Source organism: Meleagris gallopavo, chromosome 1 (genome assembly GCF_905368555.1).
Source record: "Meleagris gallopavo chromosome 1, MGAL_WU_HG_1.1, whole genome shotgun sequence".
NCBI lineage: Eukaryota > Metazoa > Chordata > Aves > Galliformes > Phasianidae > Meleagris > Meleagris gallopavo.
The window spans coordinates 82,586,771-82,609,768 of record NC_139404.1 but is presented as its reverse complement, the minus strand read 5'-3'; the positions used below and the strand labels follow the sequence as shown (position 1 = coordinate 82,609,768).

At 40.3% G+C, this 22,998-nt stretch overlaps 1 long non-coding RNA gene across 1 annotated transcript in view; it reads left to right on the top strand.

The window, feature by feature from the left end:
• Positions 1-22,998, top strand: part of LOC104913508 (uncharacterized) — a 273,998-nt gene that overhangs the window by 60,645 nt on the left and 190,355 nt on the right. The window lies entirely within an intron of this gene.

The following is a 22,998-nucleotide window of genomic DNA, read 5'->3' as shown; positions in this document are numbered from 1 at the left end:
GATGATGGAAACAGGAACAATTCGGCGTTTTCCATAGTAGCTGTAGATTGTTCATCACTTTAACGTATAACTTAAGATGCAGCTTTGGAGTGCTGTCAATCCCATCTCATGTGTGTGTTTTAGCTTGCCAAATCTTCTGTTTTCTCTGCAATTTCGTGTCAAAGCAGATACTATTAATGCTCTGGGAAAAAAAAGAATGAGTATACTGTTATATAGAGAGCCAGTTCCACTAACTCTCCTGCTAGTCTTCCAGAGCTATGTTACAGTGGCCTCAAAGAGGAATAAGATTTCATTAAGTCTAATTCTTTTCATATTATGCTCTGTTACAAAGAAAGAAGATAGAACAATAACCAAGCCATCAGGCACAGTTCACAGGAGAGAGGAAAAAAGTTCACTACGCTTTTGTGTAAACATGGTGTCAGTAACAGGCCTGTCAACTTGTTTTTCCACTTATGCCTCTGTCAGAGGTGTCCTTTTACACGGTCTGTGCAGTCAAATTATCCAGTGTTGTGTGCCCTTCCTATGCTGCAGTAAGGTGGTCTGGGTTACTGGACAGCATTGCTGCATGTCATAGGTTTTGCACCTGCACATGTTTTCCTAGCATGTTGTGAAACTCCAGGCACCACGTGTAGCAGTACCTGAGCTGACAGCATTATCTGGAGCCTCTGAGGAGAAATCTTCCTTCATGCCCAATAGAGAAGCCACACTTTTCACGCCTTCAGAGACTCGGCTGCGCCTACTATTAATAGGTGAGAACCAAGCTGCCTGATGCATGAGACAGAAGGCAGTGGTTTAGAACAGCTGTCAGCACAAAGCCTGGAGCAGATGGGAGTTTCATCTCAGCAAGTTACTTCCAGCTTTTCAAGTTCTTGATATAACCTCAGTATAAATTGCTTTACAGGGGGAAGTACAGCCCTTCCCTAATATTGCTCAGAAAAATTAAGATGGAGCACAGAAGTGAGCTCACATGTTTGGCTCCTATGTTGTAGTGGCTGATCTGTAAGACCAGGAACAGCTCTTACAGCTTCTATAAGAACATGCTACTTGGTTTACTTGCCCGTACATGCACAATATTTCTTCCTTACTGTTTGATTCTTTCATGTGTTATGTAATCTAAGGAAAATTAATGGAAAAAGTAGATTGCAAGCAGATGCAAGATACTTGCTGCTTTGTTTGAATGGCTGTTAAATCCACTTGTAATATCAACATAAGTTGCACCAAAATGGAAAATTGGACCCAAAGCTTTGAAGCCAAAGCTTCAACCCAGAGCACCTAAAGTCAATATCTAATGCCACACAGAAGAGTAGTTGCACCGAGCTGATATGCACTGCACTGATATGGTGCATACATGAATTTATAGACTCACTGATACTGCACCCACAGTTTTGAGTGAGAGGGTCAGCAGCTGTACTGAAAGAGAACCAGCTCAGAAAAAGACCCTATTACAGTAGCTCTTGCAGTTTGTAGATTCATCCCTGAGGTAGCGTTAGAAAGTCTGTTTCTTCTTCATTTTTTTCACCATTCTTGAGGTGGGATGGAAAAATTGCTTTGTGGCAAATTTTCCCGATCTTCATATTTCTTATTTACTATGGCCTTCAGGGCTGTCCTGTGAACCTGATGTATGTCCAGTAAAGTCTGTTTTAGAGAAGAGCTTAATAATATAGAGTCCCCAAACCTTGTGAATATTTAGCAATCTCTCGTGATACAATGTTGCGTGAAACTCACTTTTTCCCATAATCTAATATAATTATGGTTCTGCAAAAGCTAAGTGCAAGATGATCAGATGTCTGGTCTTTCTAGTTTCTTGCTGCTAATTCATATTAAGAAGAGTACTAATAAGTTCCCACTGGACTTTTCCTATTACTACTTCTCAGCTCTAAGTAAGTTGAATGCTAATGATCATTCTCCTGGGCATGATTGACTCTTGTGTGGTTCACTTAACGTAGGGTGCTTTCAGAGCTTGCTGGAGTGAAAAGATCATTTCCAGCTTGTGATAAAGCTATGGATAAGTACAGCTGTTTTGATTGTACAGTCTGAATTGTGAATAAACGTGATTAATTTGACCACGATGCTTCCCAAACTCTTGGCTACAGGTCTGACGTCTTGCATGCTACTATAGCTGCCCTTCCCTTTTTGCTGTATCTCATGGGTAACAAGTGTCCGTTTTGGCTAGAGAGAGCAGATGCCTACAGTGGATAGTGCAGATATGGATGTATAGATGTATCAGTATCTAACCTTTGGAGCCTTCACATCTATGGAAAACAACAGAGCTTGAGTTCACATCTCAGGCTTCTTATAAAATGCAGGGAGAAAACCAACCTACAACTGAAGCCCAAGGTTCTGGTAGTGGCTAATAAATACCAAAAATAAGACATTTAGGGTTGCAGGAACAACCATTTCTGACTGGGATCTGCAGCACTGAAGCTTTTCCTGGAGTGCTACTTAAGCTGTTTCCCAGAGCACAGCTGGCTGGGCATAGTGCAGTGGGGCAATAGTCTATGCTGACCACATGTTTTGGGTTAGAGCTTGTTCAGGATGTTTAAGATATAATTTCAAACTTTTCCTTCACACAGAGACTTAGGATGCTCAAGGGCTCTCCACAGCCATTAAGCAATTCAAAATGAAATGAATAGGCTTATATATTCCCATATTCCAGAAATATCTCAGCCTTGCTTTCCACCTGTAAAGCTCTTCTTACCAGGCTTGCTGTAACATCTATTGTTTTTTTCTAATGTAGTTGTTGGGAACTTCAGTAGTTATACATAATGGAGGTTCAATAGGCTGCCTGCTCTGTTTTGTAGTGTGACATATGCAGTCATCCTTCTTCCCTGCCCAAGCAATAGCAGTGCTTTAAAACCTTCTGTCCTGCACAATGAAATGTGAACGCATTTCCCTTCGTAGGAGTAAGCCATGACAAGGTGTGAGCCACAGGAGAGGAATTCTGTGTGCAAATATGATCAGAGCTGGAAACACTCAGGGCTGGCTTTTAGAGGAACGTGATCTTTTTTCTGTAGTGTTGTTTGGAAATGCTGTAATTTCATGTGTATTGCTGAGAGGTTATAGAATGAAAAGCCCGTGTTTTAGACACAACACAGGCTACATGCATGTGGGTAATACAGTGGAAAGTTTGTGCCTGAAGTCTCTATGCTTATAGCTGTCCTCCAGCACTCAAGTTCTCTGAACGCCACTTTTCTCTCTTTACCCAGAGGTCCTGTGTATTTGCTTCTGACAATGTGAGGTCAACATTGGGTTGTTTGAGGCCTGCCTTGAAGTACCCAAGCTTTTGATGAGGTGTTGTCTCATGTAAAGGGTTTTACAGCTGAAATGTGATACAGGAAGCCCAGAGTCAGATTATTTGAGGGGGAAGCAGTGTGAGCTCTTGCTGGCTTGCCCAAATGACTTCACATTTGAGCTGTCAACTCAGTACGTGTTTCAACAGTCCACACAACATACAAGCAGACAAATGTGTGGTCTGATTTGAGGCTTAGAGTAACTTTATTAATATTCAGAGTTCATTAGTAGAATATATTGAATGTAAAACATCAGTAGACATGTATAAATACTTTGTTTTCTGGGCAAGGAATTCATATGAGTTTGTGAAGCACCAACTCATAAATTCTCATAATCTGAGAATTTATGTGAAATCGTAATGCTCAGTTATTTATATGAAATTGTGATGCTAGGAACAGATGTCTCAGATTTGATTAGAAAATGCATGAGAGATACAGAGGCCAAACACATCTGCCAGGAGTTATAGTTTTTCCAATCTCTTCTACAGGACCTGTCCCGTTGGCTCATTTCAGTGCCCTAGGGACTAGTGTCCTACAAGAGTCTAGAGCCCTAGAAGAGCCTTCTGGCTCTGCCCTACGCCCTCGCTGAAATTTCTTCTACCTTTTGGGCAGAAAGATGTAGTTGTCCAATGAGACTTCTGCCAGCTTTTCTGAGCAACATTTGTCTTCAGGCTCTTGGTCACACCACCTTTTGCCTCTCCCCTTATCAGTAGGTGATTGACTGCTTGACAGGGAACTGGAAGGGTGACCTGAATGAGCCTGAGTCTGCAAGCTGGGCTGTGAAGTGTCTTCTGATACCTTTTCCCTTTTTGATGGAAGCTTGTTTGCATAGTTGAGTCTGGAAGTGGTTAGATACTTACATGACAGCTTCTACTGGAACTTCCTGCTTTTCATAGTTGACAATGCTTCTGATGTCCACTTTCTGTGTAGACAGATTTACACAGGACAATTTGCGCATTGACTGACTTGCAATGCTCCCTGCAAGGGGAAGAACAGATGAATGACAAAGGCAGTCAATACTGTATTCACATTTTAACTACAAAACCTTCTTCTAAATTATGAGTTCCAGCTGATTTCCAGCTATGGTTTGAACGTGAGCTTCTCATGAGATGTGCAGACAATACCAGTGATACAAGAGAGTTCAAGGTGTCTTTTATGAGACATTCTACTGTCTCTAAAATGCCATTGGAATCTTCACGGTAAAATCTGTATCATCTACATATAGGTACCCGTATGAAGTAGTGCATCTTTTCTGAATTGATTTTGAAATATCATCTGAATGTGGTTCAGTATTACTGTCCCTGCTTCCCAAGTGAAGGATAGGAAAGCTACTTGTTTCACAGTTTTATTACTTGTGTACTTTTCTGTGTTTGATGTAATTGCAGTGTGCAATCAGCAAATTCAAGTTATCCTGCAAGGGACTGCCACATGGCCCATGCATGGCTACTTGCAGAACTGCTAATTCCTGATTAAACAATTCTTGTTTGCCTGAAGGAATATCTCTTCTGAGCTTGCATTAGTCAGAAGCAGTGCCATATGTTTTCATGTAGTTCAGTACAAGTACATACTGTCTCACTCCAATTATCAGAGCGAGAGGGGAGATTCTTTGATATACCTGGAGTGAGACTGAGACAGAAGTGAGGTCAAATGTTATCTGATCAGTTTATTATCAATTTAAGTGATGGGGAAGGGAAAGGCTGGTGATTATTACGAATCAGGGCGATTGGGAAGGCAGGCAATAGGAAAGATAGGAAAAGAGCAAAAAGTATGTAAAGTAGGGATAGTCATCACCAAGGATACAGCAGTATTTCGTTGAGCACCATTCCGACAGTCCAAGGTAAGGAGTAGGGGTGCAGGAGTAGATTGTGACAGAATGGCTGAACTTATGCAGCAAGTAGGTAAACATTAGGCAACTGACAGTGGGTCCAGGAAAAACAGGCAGGTCTCAGGTAGCAGGCCCAGGAGACTCAGGCAGCAGGCAATTATCACACCACAAGGTGTCCCATATCCAGCAATATTGGATTGATATCTCCTATAAATCCCATTCTGCTCTAGCCTCTTTCCTTGCAGCTCTGATTTAGATTTCTTACAAGTTTGATCTCATGAATCAGCTCTGTCTGAGAATGAATATTCCCTAAGCTCTTCAGTAGTGCAGTGTGGAGCAGTTCTTTTCCTACTCTTAGGCTGTAGTTACGTTCCACAGTGTGCAGTGAAGATGGCAAGCCAGACTATGACTAGGATAACTGTGGTATGAAGTTTCATTACTGCTGGCTTCTCTCTCGAGGCAGAGAAAATTATCATGAGCCACCTGTCACAGAGTTTATACTGTACAGCTGGCTGGACATGAGGCAATGGATCACTGCTCTCTGCTGGCCATGTTTTGGTTTAGAGCTTGTTCATGATTTGAACAGTTAGTTTTAAGCTTTTGCTCTGCCTAAAAAGACTTGACTCCCACAGCCTTCGTCTTCACAGAATAAAGTACTTTAGGTTAGAGACTCTAAGATGCTGATTTTCCAATCTGAAATATTTCATTGTTTGTACTGACTAAGCTAGTAAATAGTACCTGATACAACGAAGGCATGGAGCAGCTGGGTCAGGCTCTCATGTGGAAGAGAAGAGAGATTGGCTTCAGTTCATCACTGACTGTGTTAGCCCTGCCAGCAAGTGCAACAATCAAGATGAAACAGCCCTGAGAGAGGAGAGCAATAGCAAACTCTTGCTCAAGATGCTCAAGGGCTCTCCACAGCCATTCAGCCCCTATTCAGGCAGAGCAGCCTATCTCTGTTTGACAAATATAACGACACTGAAGAATGAGTGGGTCGTGAGAACCATCATGCAGAGCAGAAGGCAAAGTCGGAGCCTGCTCTTGTACAGCTCCTAACCAGCTAGTGAGTGCACTATTAGTTCTCTTAGTTTTAGGAGGTCATTCTAACTGTAGCAACTTATGTACATGCCCCAATTCATGTCAACAAACCCAGTGAAGGAAAAAGAATATGCAGTGAGCTACACGTTGAGCCTGATGTTAGAATTTCCTTACCAGGGTACGAGTCTGACATACTGCATCTTCCTTATCTTTCAGAGTCAGGCCAAGATCTTCACAAATAAGTCCATCAGGCAGTCCTAGAAATGAGTATCTTTAGTGACTATTCCACAGCCCTTGGAACTGGAAGATGCCCCAGAGGGTCATTGAGGCATTCACTGACTATAAGAGCTAACTGAAGAACCTCAGCTTAGACACATAGTTCTGAATAATCTTGACTATAATATCTCAGTCAAGAAAAAAGTTAGCTGCTTTTATCTTTTCTCTGTGTGTATGTATACTCTTCTTCACTTATATAATTGAAAATACTACAAATTTTCCTTAAAGGGTTACTGTAAAGCTGTAATTGTCAACTGCTTTTTATTAGCTTTTTTTTTTTCTGCTGATTATTAGCTTAAAATTTCAAAAGGACATCTACTTCAGTCTGCTCTCTTATTGCAGACGAGTAATCGAAAAATAAATTTTTAGGATTATAATTTTAATGAATTTTTTAAAAGGTATCCTTCCATTGTCAGTGTTCTTTGGAATAGTAAGTGATTTTTTTCCTTCACCTCTACATTTAGCTTGTGCTTGCCATCATTTTTTTCCTATTATATCTCATTCTCGGTTTCTCTATCTTCTTATTTGAATGAATGATATAGTTAGATAGATTTTGCATTATTGTATGATCTGATACATAGGTCAGACTATTTCATTAAAAGTATCTTTAACCTCTGTTTGTCATCTGCAAGATTTCTGTTAAAATTCTTCATGAAATCCATACCACGGAGAAGTCTGAATGCTGTGCAAAGATGTTGCTGTGTGGAATCATAGAGGTGGCTCTGACTTTTCTCTCAGCATATACCATATTTAAATACCTTTATAGAATTGGGCTAATACCTCTCAGAATCTGTGGAATATTCTCAGGCTGCTTTATTTTTTTCCTTCCTTTTTTTTTTTTGTTGTTGTTGTTGTTTCTACTTTCTCTTCCTTCCTTCTCAAGTAAGACACAGAATACAGTTTTTGTTTATCATTTCTTTCTGTGCATGCCTTATCTGTGTAGGATCAAGGGTGTGGAAACCAAGTCTTACTCTCTTAGTCTTCAGGAGAACACTGAGACTTTTTTTGTGACCACAGACTGTCTATGTCTGTGGACCCTGGAGACAGATCTAAATTAATTTTCTGCTTCTAGGTAAACATGAGCTTTCCACAGAAAACTGAAGAAGCTCAAGTTCTTATGTTTTCTCAGTAGGAACAGTTTCCTTAGTGTATCTCTCTGAGAGAGCTTGGCCAGTCAACAGGAGCTTGGATTTCTTTGCTCCATGAGGGTCACCAAAGAGAACATATTGAACTGAAGTTATTGGGGAGAAGGGGAATTGGAGATATAAGAACACAGATAAGTGGTGTTTGCATGTCTCTGTCTCATCTGTTGTGCATGTAGTATTACAAGTATATAGGGTTTTCCGTACACTGCCAGGGAATAATTTTGCAGTTGAAACTATTTTAATGAATGTTTGGAGTTGAGGGTTAACTCCTGCTAACTGCTCTTGTTTCCACCCAATAATTATTCTAGTTTCTCAGCATTTGTTTTCAGCAGCTAGAGAAAACCAGGCATGGTCTCTGCAGTCATGTGGCTGTCCAGTTCATCTGTGTTGACAGACCTGCTGCCTACTGCCAGACAGCGAATGCCCTTCCATTGATGCCATTTCCCCACAACGGAGGCACCATGTTGAGTCTTTCTCCCATTCAGACACTACTATTTTTGAAAACTTGTAGGGACTTATTTCTTCTAACTTCAGTTGAAATTGGCCAGGGAATTTAAAAAGAAACAAACAAAGAAACAAACAAACAAAAAAACCCACAGATGAATAATGCAACATTTGTTTTCTGAAATTTCCAAAATAGAATCCTTGGGATTCTGTCCTATATATTTTTAAGCATGTAGCTAGTTTCATTTGTTTAAAACAATAATTATTAGCATTTTTAATAACCAAATCTACACAAGTTCCTGAGACAGAGTTTAACAAATTTGCTAAATTTTAAGGAGTGATGGACCATTCCAGTATTTTTGCAAGAGAAATTTAAGGGATTTATTTTTCTTTTTAATAAGGATAATTTTTCTTCCTTCAAAAGCAGTTAAAGTAGGCTCAGCCTTTTGAAGAAGTACTTTTGTACTTTGTCTCTCAGATGAAGAACTATCACACTTTCTAACCACACCACTGCTGAGGTGCATTGCCTTTCTTCATGCTAGTCATCATAATCTGATGATTTTGGGCCACATCCTGTTCTGTGAACTGTTGAAATATATTTTAAAACTGATCACAGTACCTGATCCTAATCTACTCTTGCTCTATGAAATAAAACATGGTGGTCATGCAGCTGGACCTTTCAAGCGATACAGACTGGGAAGAAGTATTTTCCTTTCATTTGGCTTTTTTGTTTCCCTAGCCATTTCCTCAGTGAGCCAGTATCAGTGATGGAGTAACAGCACAAATGAAGGCTTAGACAACAGAGGTGAGGAAAAAAGAACTCAGCTCACACAGGCCTGCAGCAGACACCTACTCCTGACAATGTTCCACTCTGAACTTTCTGAAAGACTCCTTGGGGTTTATTCATTATCTGGGTTTTTCCCCTCATAATCACTATGAGTGTGACAGCGTGTATTAGACAAATGCTCGAGTCTATATTCTTCACCTGAGCTCACTGCAGTGTGTGATGCAATGTGGTAGGCAAGAGGGGATGGGAAAATTCCCCCCTTAACCCTCCTCAAATTAGCATTCATGTTATACTTTGTAATTTCAAACAGTGGGCTGTGGCTGTTAAATGCTGTTTCACTTTTTCTTTGCAACCTAATTTTATCTCAACTCAAGGGCTGCAGAAAACCCTACCATGTCTAAGGCAGCCATAAATTAAGAGCTCCCTCCCATGGCTGTTACATTTCTCGCATATAATTCAGCAGATTTTGGCATGGTCAAGGGCCATATTATTCCTCCCCTATTGTTCAGTATGGCCATATGTGCAGCACTCTGCTCAGTGTAACAAGGCATGCCAGACCTGGTGATTGCCATTACTCTCCTCTCACACGCAAACCCTCCACAGGGTCCAGTAAGCTTACCTGCTTGTGCCAGATCTAGTTTCCATTAACTGATTTGCTCTATACGTATGAGCTTATTTATTGGCATGGGACTCTGGTTTCTTCCATCCTCTACACTTCTTCCTTTGATAGAAACAGTTATTTTTGCAGAATCATAGAATGGCTGAGTTGGAAGGGACCTCTGGATGTCATTTGGTCCAATTCCTCTGCTCAAGCAGAAAAACACTGAGCAGGCTGCCCAGGCCTCATTTTAAACACAGAAAAGAAGGCGCTAATTTTATAATTTAAGGCACACACAAGAATAGGTGACCTATTTAAGAACTGTCCTGTCTATCCTAGTTCCTACCTTGCTCTTGCTCTTTTTTTTGTCAGTCCACCTGTGACTTCATCCTGTTCATTGCAGGGGAGTTGAACTAGATGACCTCTAAAGCGCCCTTCTCACTCAAACAATTCTATGGTTCTATGAGGTATTTTGCATCCTCTCACCATGTGCAACCAGCACATTCATCATAAGCAATGATACTGTTTTTGTATAGTGCTCCTCTCATGAGGTTCTCAAAAAGTTGTAAGAATATTGGAAAGTATAATTAGCATCCTCCATGGCAAAAGAAGAAAGGTCTAGCAAAGTAGAGAATTTGTGCTGTAGCAGTGCACTGTTCCTCAGATTGGCTGTAGAGAGAGTTGTCTGACAGCTAGACTTCTCTTTGCCTCTACTCTGCCATGGATAAGGCACTGTTATTAGAAGCAAGAAAAATTCTATAGCCTTAGGTCTCAAAGGCTCTAGGAAATAGCTACTGTGACTCTTGCCTTGAGAAAGCACTATCATTTTTTTTCTGTGGCAGTTAGCAATGGTTTTTAACCTTTACATGAGAGTTGTATGTTTTTATTGTTTGGAAGTGAAGCCCACAGCAGAAGTGTAGATCAGGTGCTCCTCAAAGAACTGCAAGGGTTCCCTATGGGAAACTGGAGCTAGGAAGTTAGCAAACTCTGGCTCCTTCTCCAAATTTGTGCCTTGCTCAATCCATCAGCCACTTGGTTGAGCCTCACGGTCATGATTTGGTACTCAGCCTTTAAGCACTCTCTTGCTCCCATCTGATCTCTCCTTCTGTACCCTCTGATTAAATACATCTTAGTCATGTGTATCTTCTTCATGAGGGAACACTGCTCTTGCTGAAAATCTGTTTGACTGGATTGGGGCTGAATGGGGTGAGACAGGTGAGTCATGGAGGCTGCTGCTACTCTCATTCTCCCTTCCTTCAGATCATAGCGTATAATGTAGGTAGTTGTGTCATGAATGTGGGCAATATTGTGGTTCCATTTTGCTATTTTTCTATGAGAACTCGGCACCTTGGTCTAGAGTAGGTAAGTGTAAAGGAAAGAGGGAGAACATGATGCTTTAAGGGAGAAAGCAGATGGAAGTAGCTGGTCCAAATAAATTGAGTTTTTCTACCCACTTATTACCTATTTTTTGTTTGATGATGTAAGCTTTGCCTAAGGGAAAGAGAAAGCTGAAAGCTGAATCATAAGGTCAGGGGAATTCGCTAATGTGAGCAACCAGGGGAAAACTGAGATTGTAAAGAGAAGAAACTGGCAGGCAAGCGTTAAGCTTCCTCTCCCTGGGCAGAAGTGTTGGAGGAAGGAGAGGAGATTTTCAAGATTTAGAGCCCTAGTTGCCTTGGGGAAATGCTACTTAATGAATGACTTTCAAGGGCAAGCTGAGTTGCTTGCTCTTGTTGTAAGGAAAGAAATCACGTGCATCACCTGCTGTGACAACCCTTCATTCTTCCTGGTCAGGAACCTGCCCTGGCCTGCCAGTGCCTTGCTGCAGGTTACAAGGAGGAGCCATCTCAGCATTTCTGCAGCAGTCTTTGGCACGCAGGAGGTCAGGCTAGGAGCTTTGCCAGTCCTTCTAGGCCTGAAAAACTACTAAAACACATTTTCCTCCAGTAGAACTTGCTATTACAGCAATCCAGTTTTAGTGACTTTGGGCATGTCCTTGCTTGGCCACCTTCACAGTAGAAGGAAGGAGGAAAGAGTTCAAACAGGCGAGAATCAGGTTTTGTGCCTTCATGATCCTGATGGCAGTTATGCCTTGGAGGCTCCCTGTGCTCTGCCCACTTTGTGTGGGTCACTCTAGCTGGAGCCCAGCAAAGCAGGAAGCTGGTGAAGCAGAACAGAGAGCTGGTTAAAAATCAGCAGGGTGTACTAGACAGAAATAACATGCCAATCTCTCAGAAAGAAACAGACATAATTGTCAAGGCTGGTTTTGCAAGGCCTTAATTTTGTCTAATAATAACTAGATACAAAAACTCTTTTTAGCAGCTGTTGAGGAACATCTCCTTTTGAGTCTTATTTCTGTGTTCTAATCTGATTTACAGGCACGCTTGTGAAGCACGAATTCCAGTTTTCCTTTCCTTCTTAAACTAGCAAGACTTTCCACAAGCCTGGACTGGCTGTTTGATACCCTGCCAAAACCCTACTGAAGTGTTGTCTGGAAATTGGACTGGACTGTGCCCCAGCAGCAGCCTGACTTTGCTACCACCATGCAGCCAAATTCATTGCTTGTCACCAGTGTCTAAACTCTTCGGTGCAGACAAGGTGTTATTACACCAGAGTACTGGGATCTGACTGGACATCAGGTCCTGCAGTGCTGGCAACAAGTGGGATATCTGGGCTGCTTTGCAGAGTTGTTGTGCATAGTGAGGCTAACAGTGGATTTGGTTAACCTGACAGCTAATTTGGTTTCACTGTGTGAAGTCTGCTGTTTTCCCTGGGCAGAATTTTTGGGGTGAACATATTGGAAGGGTAACAAATCCCTATGCGTGAGGGATTTTAATTTCCCAGTTAGAAGGTGGGTAAGTTGCTTGATCTTGATAAAGCGATAATAATGATAATGTTTTCCTTGATCTTATTTCTGAGTGAACTGAGTGACTTAAATTGTTTATCCAGATATTTTTAAGGTGCTTGTTACTGTAGGGCTGATCTTCTCCAATGGAATTTTTTCCATTTCCCTTATTTCCCTTTGTTTTTCCTTCCTGTCTGATGGTGGCTTTTGTTAAGCGATTCTACTTCAAGTTATCAAAGAAAGAGGCTCATTTTTTTTTCAGAAAGTACTAGAAAAATACTCTGAATATCTGGGTTCCTGTCATGTCCCGATGGTTTATTCCGATAACATTTCTGTGTATCATTTGTGTTGGCTATGCCTACTCAGTGAGGATACTTCTATTTTGTTCTCTGTATTCTTCACTTAAAACACATACTGAAAATCTCTTAAGACTAGATGATATTCAACTTGTACAATCCTGATCAAGCTGAAGGCTCTTAAGTTTAAAAAATCACGGCACTTTTTCAAAGAAGGGATTTGCTTTTTTGTGTTGAGAATTCTAAGTATTTAGGGATATGGTCACGTAATATTGTCAAGGTCATCTTAAAATATCTTGAGGAATAGATTTATTTCTTTGAATCATAGACTGGACATACATATAGCAATGGAACAATGCCATGCCCAGGGAGAACTAATCCACCAGACCCCTGAAGGTAAAAGAGAAATAAAAATTCTAAATTTCCATAAAGGAGTATATGCTGAGAGAGGGAGGAGGCAATGTTAGGAAATGCAACTGTTCTTGCTGTACTGAGAGTTCTGGCAATTCTGAATGTCAGGTGCCAAATACCTCAGGCACAGCTTTGAAATTACACAGTTCTTATGGTTTCCCTGCTGCTTCTGTTGGGCATATGGTTCAAAGCAATGAAAACTGAGATGAGTATCAGCCCACCACTACCTTCACTTACTGCTGTGCCTCTGACTTGGTTTGAAATGACATGCCAAGCATTGGTTCCTGTGCATGAAATAGCTGGTTTGTTTGAAAGGTATTAAAGCACCCCAAAGCAAAAATGGTCTCACATGGCAAAAGCTGGGCAGGATTCATGGTTTTTCCTTTCATCACAGGTTTTTCTGTTTGAGCTCAGGCTTCTTTCAGGCCATTGGCAGGTAACTGCATACTCATACACATTGCTAGCTTAGCGGGCTGCCTCTGTGCTGGCTGCTTTAGCCTTTGCTCACATTATTGCAGTGGCAATGCCAGAATGCAGAGCTTGTGTCTGTTTTTATGCTTTTTGTAAATGCCTGGACTCCAAAGAGGCTTTGATCAAGATGAGCTTTCCTTCCTGCCCCTGCCTGTATAGCTGTTTTCCAAACAGCTCGCAATAAGAAGCAAAGTGCTTCTCCAGGTGAGCCAGGCTATGAGCTGCCCTGCTTGGTAGGTGTAGATTCCTGCAGGCTCTACAAGCTCTGCTCCAGTCGCACCTGAAAGTGGCTGTAGCTGTTCATCCTGGTAAGCAGAGAAGTTGCTTCTGAGTGTGGCCTCAGCTGTTTTATCAGAGGGTTACAGACCTTACCAATGAATTTTGGGATCCTATTCTGAGAATATGAAAGGCTGTCAGCTTATATAAAAGTCTTATGCAAGAAATTATTCTAGGGAGAATTCAAAGCTGATTTTTCCTCCCACCTGTGGCTATCCATTACATTTTGCCTACGTGTTCTTTCCATGCCTTTTTTATATTTTAGTGAACTTAATACCTAAGCTGCTGAGCACATTAGTAATGCTTCATTGCAGCCCCTACACTTTGATGCCACCGCTCTGTTATTCCAAGAGAGGGAATGTCCTTGGCCACTCACTTGGCTGTTCTGTGACCAGGAAACAACACCTCATTAATATCCTTTACTGACCGGTGATTGCTGGATGCCGCTTTGTGGAATGAGAGAAGGAAAAGACTCTGTTATGGCACTTGGCTTATCTTCTGGATGTTTAAAGGTCTGCCCTGCCTATAAATAAACTCTTAACAGGAATTGTCTCAGTGCAAGTTATTGATGGGCCTGCTGTCATGACAGTAGAGCCTCTGCACTGCGTCAGCGCAGGCCTGGTTGGAGGATCAATGTCTGAGGCCTGCTGCACTGCCAGTATATGACAGTGGGTGCTGCAGGGAGAACAGGCGGCTTGGGGAGAGCAATACTTCCATCCTGCGAAGCATGGGACCCCTGGCACACGCTGCTAGGGCCTGGGTGCAGAACCGGGGTACAGAGCTTATAGCAGGTACAGGACCACGAGAGACACCACTGCTGCTGGCTTTCATGCCTGCTTTTACTTATGTCAGGAGCAGCTTGCTGCTAGTGGGGTTAGCTATCCTGTGTTTGACTCGTTCTCATCTTTCTAGTATGCCATATGTTAAATTTTATCTACTGTGATAAAAATGCCTCTTCCATGACTTTTTTTTCCTTGATGGAGAAACTAAATGGTGCTGTACTGTAACAGTAAAGCAAACAAGTACAGATAACAGCTTTTGAGTATGGGGAGAGCATGCTGTCCAATTTATATTCTTGTGGGATGGATTTTCCATGAAGAATTTCTGTCCCTAATTTAGAAGAGCTTTCTTCTGGGATAATAAGTGACAATATATTGCTTCATTCTGCACTTCGCTCTGAGAGAATTGCTGAGATTTTTATACCAGTTGTCCACAAATACTATCTTTCTGCTGGGGAATGGCAGGCACCTCTGGGTTTAGTGCATCCTAATGGTCAGAAGTTGCACTTAAGGATTTGCACATTAGATTTTATTTTAGAGAATAAAAGTTTTAGTGCTGAGACCTTTGCTCAGATTTGTACAGTACTTTTATGGCTTTACTTTCATTACTTAAAAAATAAACCTATTTTATATCTCAAACATAATCAACAATTTCTAGTAATTAAGCATTTTACAATCATAAAGGAATTGGAAAATGTCATTCATTGAATGGGTGAGCTTTTGTAAGTAGTTAAGTCAAATTATTTACAGAAAGAACGAGGTGCAGTATCTTTAGCTAAATTACCATATCACACTTCATAATTAAAGTACAATAAACTATTTCCTGAATTAAGAAAGTTTCTATTCATTCAAATGCCAGCACCTACAGAGTTTCTATATTGGCATATTCACTGCTGTTATCCAAAATTCTGTAGAATGCAACTTTTACTTAAGATTTTAAAAATTATTCTGTATGTAAAATTTATTATGGGATAGTAAAGACAATTTAAAATGTTAATTTTCAGTGGATGAATCTGAATTCCAGTCTCCTTTCAAAATTAACCTAACACAAATAATAGGTAGGAATTTAACTGTGTGGTAAATATGGAAAATATAATTCACCTTTTCCTCATTCACCTCCCATCTACTGAAATTGGAATATTAAAATGAAAAAAATATATATTGCTTAAGTACAAGGGCAGCTCCAAAAGTAATGCCTCCTATGTTATTATGTTGGCCCATGACATCAAAAGTGGATATTGGTGATATGGCAGTAGAGGTTGAACCTTCCCACCAGCATTCCCTGAGGTTTTGTTGCTATGCAACAAATAGCAGCAGAAGTACAGTCTGAAAAAAATGGTATCTGACATGGAAGTGTGGATGAAGCAAAGGTTTGTCATTGAATTCCTCCATGCAAAAAAAATAACACTCGTTCACCTACATCAATGCTTGCTGAATGTTTATGGAGACCAAACAGTGGATGTAAGCACTGTGAGGCAGTGCGTGGAGTGTTTCAACAGTGGTAACAGTGACAAACCACATTCCAGATGACCAGGCACAGCTGTCGCACCCTGTAATGCAATGTCTCAATCATCTCATCCACGCAAATTGGCTAATGGCAGTGATTATGTTGAAAAATAATGTTTTTTGGATGAGAAATACACTATGAAATAGTGTTCTTGTGCTCTTTGTATTTGTTGTAGTTTCCATAAATAGGAGGCATTACTTTTGGAATGACCTATGTACAGTTTTGAGTATCTAATTTTCCTCTACTTTATTTATTTACAATAAATTGAAACTGCAAAATAGCTAAGCCCATCTCATTAAATATAAAGATTTCTGAATTGAAAGAAAATATCAAGTAGTCAGTAGTGATTACAGTAAATTACTGCAGGTGATTTGGAGTAAGAGCTCAGGTTTCTAATACTGATGCAAATCTGGTTTGCCTTCATGTTGAAACTAATTTAAGGGATCTTTTTATTGCCTGCCTGTATTTTAAATTACCAGAATGTATTTAAACTCTGTTCAGGAGATGAGTATTTAACTGTTATTGGATGCATACCTCTTTGGGATGGGTTAGGGCATTTGTGATGTTGGGTAGTACCAATGGAATGCTCATTGCAGGTGGCAAATCCATCTCTCCATCTCAGAGGGATGCTTTGTGTATGTAGACTTGAGTAGATAAGGAAACATCTTCAAAACTTGAGAGACATAACTCATAATTCTATTTATATATTTTTTTATTTAGTAAATTAGTCTACATTCTGCTCTGTTTTTGGCACTGGAGGTTGAACTAGCAGCTAGATGTCTTGGGATACTTCTTTGTCTGCTTCATTTTTTTTTTTATTTTATTTATTTTTGCCTGTTGTTACTTATGCTGTCACTTTGCAGCTTTGATCAAGAAACTTTTCTTCTTCAGCTGCTTTTAAGAAAATATAACTTCAGATCAACTGAATTCATAAGCATAGAGCCCAACTCCCTCCTGTTTAAAGAAAGCTAATGCTTCTCAGTGTTGAAACGTGCACCTCTTGAATGAGGAGACCACAGCAGAGAATTAAGATGTTTGACTCATCTGAAAGAATTCTGCAAAGTAGTTTTGTGAAATGATGTAAATAGAATGGTAGGTTTTGAAAAACTATTTAATGTATATTTAACAGAAATGAAAACAGACTTTTTGCCTTCTCTTTGTAATGTCAGGCTTCATTGTGGAGAGATTTCACAAAGAGCTCATCTCAACCTGGCTAAAGTGCAGTCAGTGAGCAAGCAGACTGGCTAGTGGATCTGTTTTACTGCCTTAGTTATAATGAGTTATAGAAATTTATCCCAAATCAGTCTCAATTATAACAGTTCCCTTTTTTTTATCCTTTGCAAGAAAAATCATTTTCCATCTAACACCTGCAATAGTGATAAGATCCAGAGATATTTGTTGGTCTTTATATTTTATGACAAGATGATAGCATTTTATTTCTTTACTTTCTTTTTTCCTTCTACAAATGATGGTCAATTGGCCTCAATCTTTCCTGTCATCTTCAGGATATTCGCTGTTGATGTTTAAGGTTGGAGTGATATGACACACTGGACAAAAATGCACAACATTTCCATAAAAAAAGAAAAGTTGAATATTTGTGTACATACTTAGTTTTATGTGATTTGCATATAGTTACTCTAATCATGAGCACCTTTTAAAACAGATTTATCATTGCATATCCTCTGATCAGTGACATGCTATATGAGTTCACAATACTTTATCTTAATCTTGGGCTCAGCAAAATTGTTGGGCTCAGGATGCTATCACATTAAGTAAATTAGCTTTACAGTGAATGACTGAATAGTTACAGAAATATCCAAGGTATGTTGTGTATTAAGGTTCCACTTTTCAGTGTTCTTCCTAAGAATTTGTATTTGAAGAACATTTACGCTTTTTTTGTCTAACAGTTTATCACCTCATGGACAAGGAATTACAGCGTTTTTGTATGTCCTAAATGTTTGATATGTTGGCTTCTAACCAAGGGAGAGCCAACAGATCACTTCTGATTCCAAAGCAGATGACATTGGCTGTGTAAGCTCAGAGCTCAGCATTGACTCTTTTATTAAATCTTTTCTTATACATGGTTTAGATCAATGTAGGTGATTATTCCTCCATTGCGTTGCACATCTTATATTCCTTATGTGTCCGTCTGTGGTTTCATCAATTATTCAGAGATAACTGCCTCATGTAAATGTAATGATCACTTCAGTCGAAAGCTTAAGAAGGTTATTCTTGGCCTCAGGAAAAATGTTCTTTGTCATCACCATAAGATCGGGGAACCTCAATCTTGCACCAGTAACAATTTTAGCATATAATACAAATGTGAGAGAGGAACATTCCGTGAAAGGCAAGCCTACGACCTAATAAACTGAAAGGCCCATTTCAAATAGGCACCCAAAACAGTGTTTGAAAGAAGAGCCCTAAATAGAACACTGAGGTTCTGACTGCGTCAAATGATTTCATGACATACTTTAAGTTTTCTGAGCAACGTAAATATTTATTTATATGTATAGTATAGACATTATATGTGCTTCTTATGCGATTTCTGGAGATATTTTTAGATGAAGATGAGAAATCCTCTGTGCATCTTTTTAAGTATAGAATATTAATAGCTCTTTGTAATAGCACCAGCTAGATTATTCACAGGATGGAAGAGGTCTGAGTCGATTTCTCATTCACTCTACTTGTCAGGTGGGTAGGGTGTGATGCAATGCTTTCTTTTCAAGGGTTTTTTTGTTACAGAACACTCTGTGATCAATACTTACCTGAGACAGAGTTCATTGGTCTTCCCCTGTGTTTCTTTCTGTCTGCCTATACTGTTCTCACATGCAGAGAAGAGAAAAGGGAAATGGTAGAATAATTCTGAATGTGGTAACAAAGAACAAAAAACTGATGTATTTAAATGTTCATCTGGAAAAAGTAAAGCTAGCCAAACAATCTGTTTTGCACAACAAAAGAACTTGGGGTCCATACAACTTCTCTCCTAGCTGACATTTTCTTTGAAGATTAAATTAGTACACACGACAAGTAAAAGAGATGCATACTAATGCTTGTAAGGATGGGGCATGTTCATTCAAAATGCTGAAATAGCATTATTAAGAATTAGATCCAACAAAATGAAAAAGTAAAATAAACATCAAGAGTATGAGTAATAGTTAAAAACTTAAAGGTGTAGAGTAGGACAAAGTGTAGCGGAATTTTTTTCTTTGTTTTCTATTTCTTTTATCAATAGATAAAACCCACTGCAAGGGTTTTTGTTTTATTTTTTTTTAACCTTGTCTCCACTATTGTGTCTTCCAGGGCCAGAGATGAAATAGACTTTTTCTTTTGGAAGTAAAGAGGACAAGGAATTATTGCCTCTAGCATTAGGACTGGCTGGAATTGTTATATGACACTAAAGAAAAATCATCATAGTCTATGAACAAGGGACTTCCTAAAGAGCTGGCTGCATCTTTTTTTTTTTTTTTTTTTTTTTTTTTCATTCTCTATATAATTGTGTGCTGAGGAATTTTATTTTATATTATTTTATTTTATTTTATTTATAGTGTTTGTTTGCTGTTTTGTTCATGTTAGCCTATGGTATAATTGGTTTATTTTGCATATTTATATTTTGTTAGGCTTATTTCCAGCTGTTCCATCCCTGGCTACATTGTATAGCTGTGAACAATTAGTATCAGAAGTTGCCAGTGGCATGTGTGAGAAGCATGGGTAAAAAATCTCAAAAAAAAAAGGTTTTCTTGTTCATGTTTATAAGTGGAATTCTCAGTTCTAATGTTATATTCCTTGGATTTGTGCTTATGGCCTTTTGGTATCAGAGAAGGCAACAATTTTGAAGGAACAAGAAGCATCTTTTATTATACCAGTTGAAATATTCAGAATACAGAAATAACATTGGGGTCATGAGAGGTTTAACTGATGGAAGAATGGAGTAAACCTACCTTCTAATTTTGTTTCCAGGAGTTTATTTTTGGAAATGGTCTCTCCTTTTTTATTTATCAGTAGCTGCTTTATGAACATGCAGTCATAAGTCATCGTCGTAAGGCTTTCTGAACATCCAGGGCCACATGTCTATGAGTCTAAAGGATAGGGGTTTACACACCAAGAGCAAAAAATAATTGTGAATACATGAGGGGATTAATGTAATGAATTCAGAAAATCTTGTGTAACCTGTGAGTCAGACCAATAAGTATTTATGTTAAAATCATTTACAGGACTCACTGTGGGAAAACACAGACAATTTTAGTATCCTCAATTTAAACTCATCAACTACCTATATACAAATACATTGAACAGTGCCAGAGATTCCCAGATCATAGAATCATTTGAGTTCGAAGATCATCTAGTCCAAAGTCCAGGCCATTTCATTTTATTTATACTTTTCTCTTGTTGTCAGTAGCATGTCTTGACCCTAGCCATGTAATACTCTCCCAGACAATTCCCATGCACAGCTTGAAAGGTAACAAGAACCAAAATGGCAGATGAAGTCAGAGCCAGTTGGTGCTAGAGAACAAATGTTGGGCACATTTACCTTCCTAATATAAACCTTTGGTATCCAAAAAATAAAGTTGTTTTGTCAGCAGCCCAAGGTGGATGGACGGTTGCTAAGCTGTCATGTTATGAATTAACCAAAGCTGAATCTAATACTGACTTGGAAAAGACTATTTTCGGCCACTGTATTGGGTTCTGACCTGGAAGTTTAGTGGATTGCAGTGTTGCTTTCTTTCCACAACAGGCAATCTTCTCAGTGTAGAGTGTGTATCTCATCTGTATAAGTTGAAATAATCATTAAAATTGTTTTTATTCAGTTTCCTATTACATAATAGTTTTCCACCTCGAAACCGTTCCTGGTCATTATCTTACTGCATTTTTGAAAAGACTGCAGGCTGGTGGGAGTTGGCCTCTCTTCCCAGGTAACAGTGATAGGACAAGAGGTAACGGCCTTAAAGTTGTACCAGGGGAGGTTAAGGTTGGATATTAGGAAGAATTCTCAGGAGTGATGGGTTATTGCAACAGGCTGCCCAGGGAGGTGGTGAAGTCATCGTCCCTGGAGATGTTTGAGAAAAGGGTAGAGGTTGCACTGAGTGACACGGTCTAGAGTGGTGACAGGCGTGGGTTAATGGTTGGACTTACTGGTCTTTCTGAACTTAATGATACTATGATTCTGTGAAATTAGAAGGGCAGCGGATAAGTGGGACTCCTTGTGAAATTTTGGGGAAGCAAGAGAACAAACAAAAAACCCCAACAACACCTAATCATTACACTTCTGAAATAGTGTCGTAGTTCCTGAAAAGAGCTTTATATCAGCTGCTTCCAGTCTTCTAGTTGCCTGCTTGGCTTGGGGCTGCCTCCTTGAACTACCTGTTCCATGGTGCCCCTGCAGCCTTGGCAGTGTCCTCCCTGCAGGGGATCTGGTGCCTGTCACCTGCCTTTGCTGAATCCTGTGTGATGGTATTCCCTAGGAAACCTGTTTGCAAGCAGACATTTTTACGCGTAGTATTTGAATCAAGATCCTGTGTTTGCAATCTTCTCAGTTCTTTGTGGTTTCTAAGAGAAAGCCAGCCAGCCCAAGGTGCAATGGATTAACTCTTTATGCAGCGTGGGAGAAAAACCACTGTCCCCAGCTGACAGGTAGAGAGACAGAGGCATGTTATCTAATCCAGGGTGAATAGCATAGCTTGGGAACAGAGTCCCAGTCGGTTTCCCCCCTGCCAAGTGGTAAAATAGGTGACTTAGAGGTGAAAGGCTGCAGCTGTGCAACAGCCCAGTTTAGCAGCAATTAACATTCCTGAAAAGCCTGCCCAGGCTTATGTTAGGTAGCCATGATTTACTGTGTCTGAGTCTTTATATAAGGCTTTACATGCCAGCTTCAGCAACCTTAGATGCCTCCAACCCTAAATTTTAATTTGTATTATTCCTCCTCTTGCTTTAATCAAGTAAAATTCCTTAGCGTTTTACAGGAGTAGTACAGTAGAGAGATGTAATTTTTTCTGAACAGGTGAACAGCCTGGTGCTGTAAAACCTCGCTAAGGCATTGAACAGATCTGGTTAAGAAGATGAAATGAAAACCAGAAATGAACTTTGTAGCTCAGTTCCTTCCTGTGCTGGCACAATAGAGCACTGGCAGCTGCTGCATCGCCTAAGCTTCCCTGCCTGCAGTACTTGTGCGTTCCTGCCTCTTGTGAAGAGGTACCTCCCCTTCTAACGCAGCAAAGCTAAATTTAGCCCCTGCAGAGTGCACATTTCCTATATTTAGTGCTGTGAAAGTCAGCAAGTAACTGGCTAGCTATGAGGTGCTCTGCAGTCCAGGAGACTGAAATAGAAATGCAACTAAGTGCCTCCTTGGGTTTTCCCCCTCTGGCCAGCCTGCAGTGACAGTGGAGGTGCCTCTGCAGGGCTGGGACTTTTTAAAAATATATATCAGGGTAGTATGTGAGCAGAGAGCTGCAGAGCCCAGTGCTGCTGGGAGGAGGCTGAGCATTGTTGCTGCCTATGTGATGAAGGCTGGCTGCTCGCACAGTCCTGGCAGCTTCTGGGGACACAGCGGTGGCTCAGCTGGCTGCCATGGTGTTCCCCCTATGCCCTGCCACTGCAGGGGTGGGTTATGCTGCCTTTTAATTCGTGTGCTGAATGGTTGTGTATCCGTATATCGCATCTGCAGAAACAGGCATATATGTGTGGATATATGGCAAGGACCTGATTCTTATGTACCTAAAGATTGCCTTGTGTCACCTTGGCAAGATTTGTAAGGCGATGTAACATCATGCGCTAAGCTACGTAATGTATTTGGCAGCACTGTACTTTGGGTCCTGCATCAGTGCAGCTGATGCATGTTGCAGGCACTGTGGTGGAGGTGGAAATGTGTTGTGGCTCATACTCTCACAGCCCCCAGCCATGTGAATGAATGAGTGGGGTGAACACGGTGGCATCCGGACGGCAGCAAGGCTCTCTTTGCCCAGGCCTGCACAGGCCCCCAAACATGATGTGCACCGCTAGAGGGCTCATTGACTGTG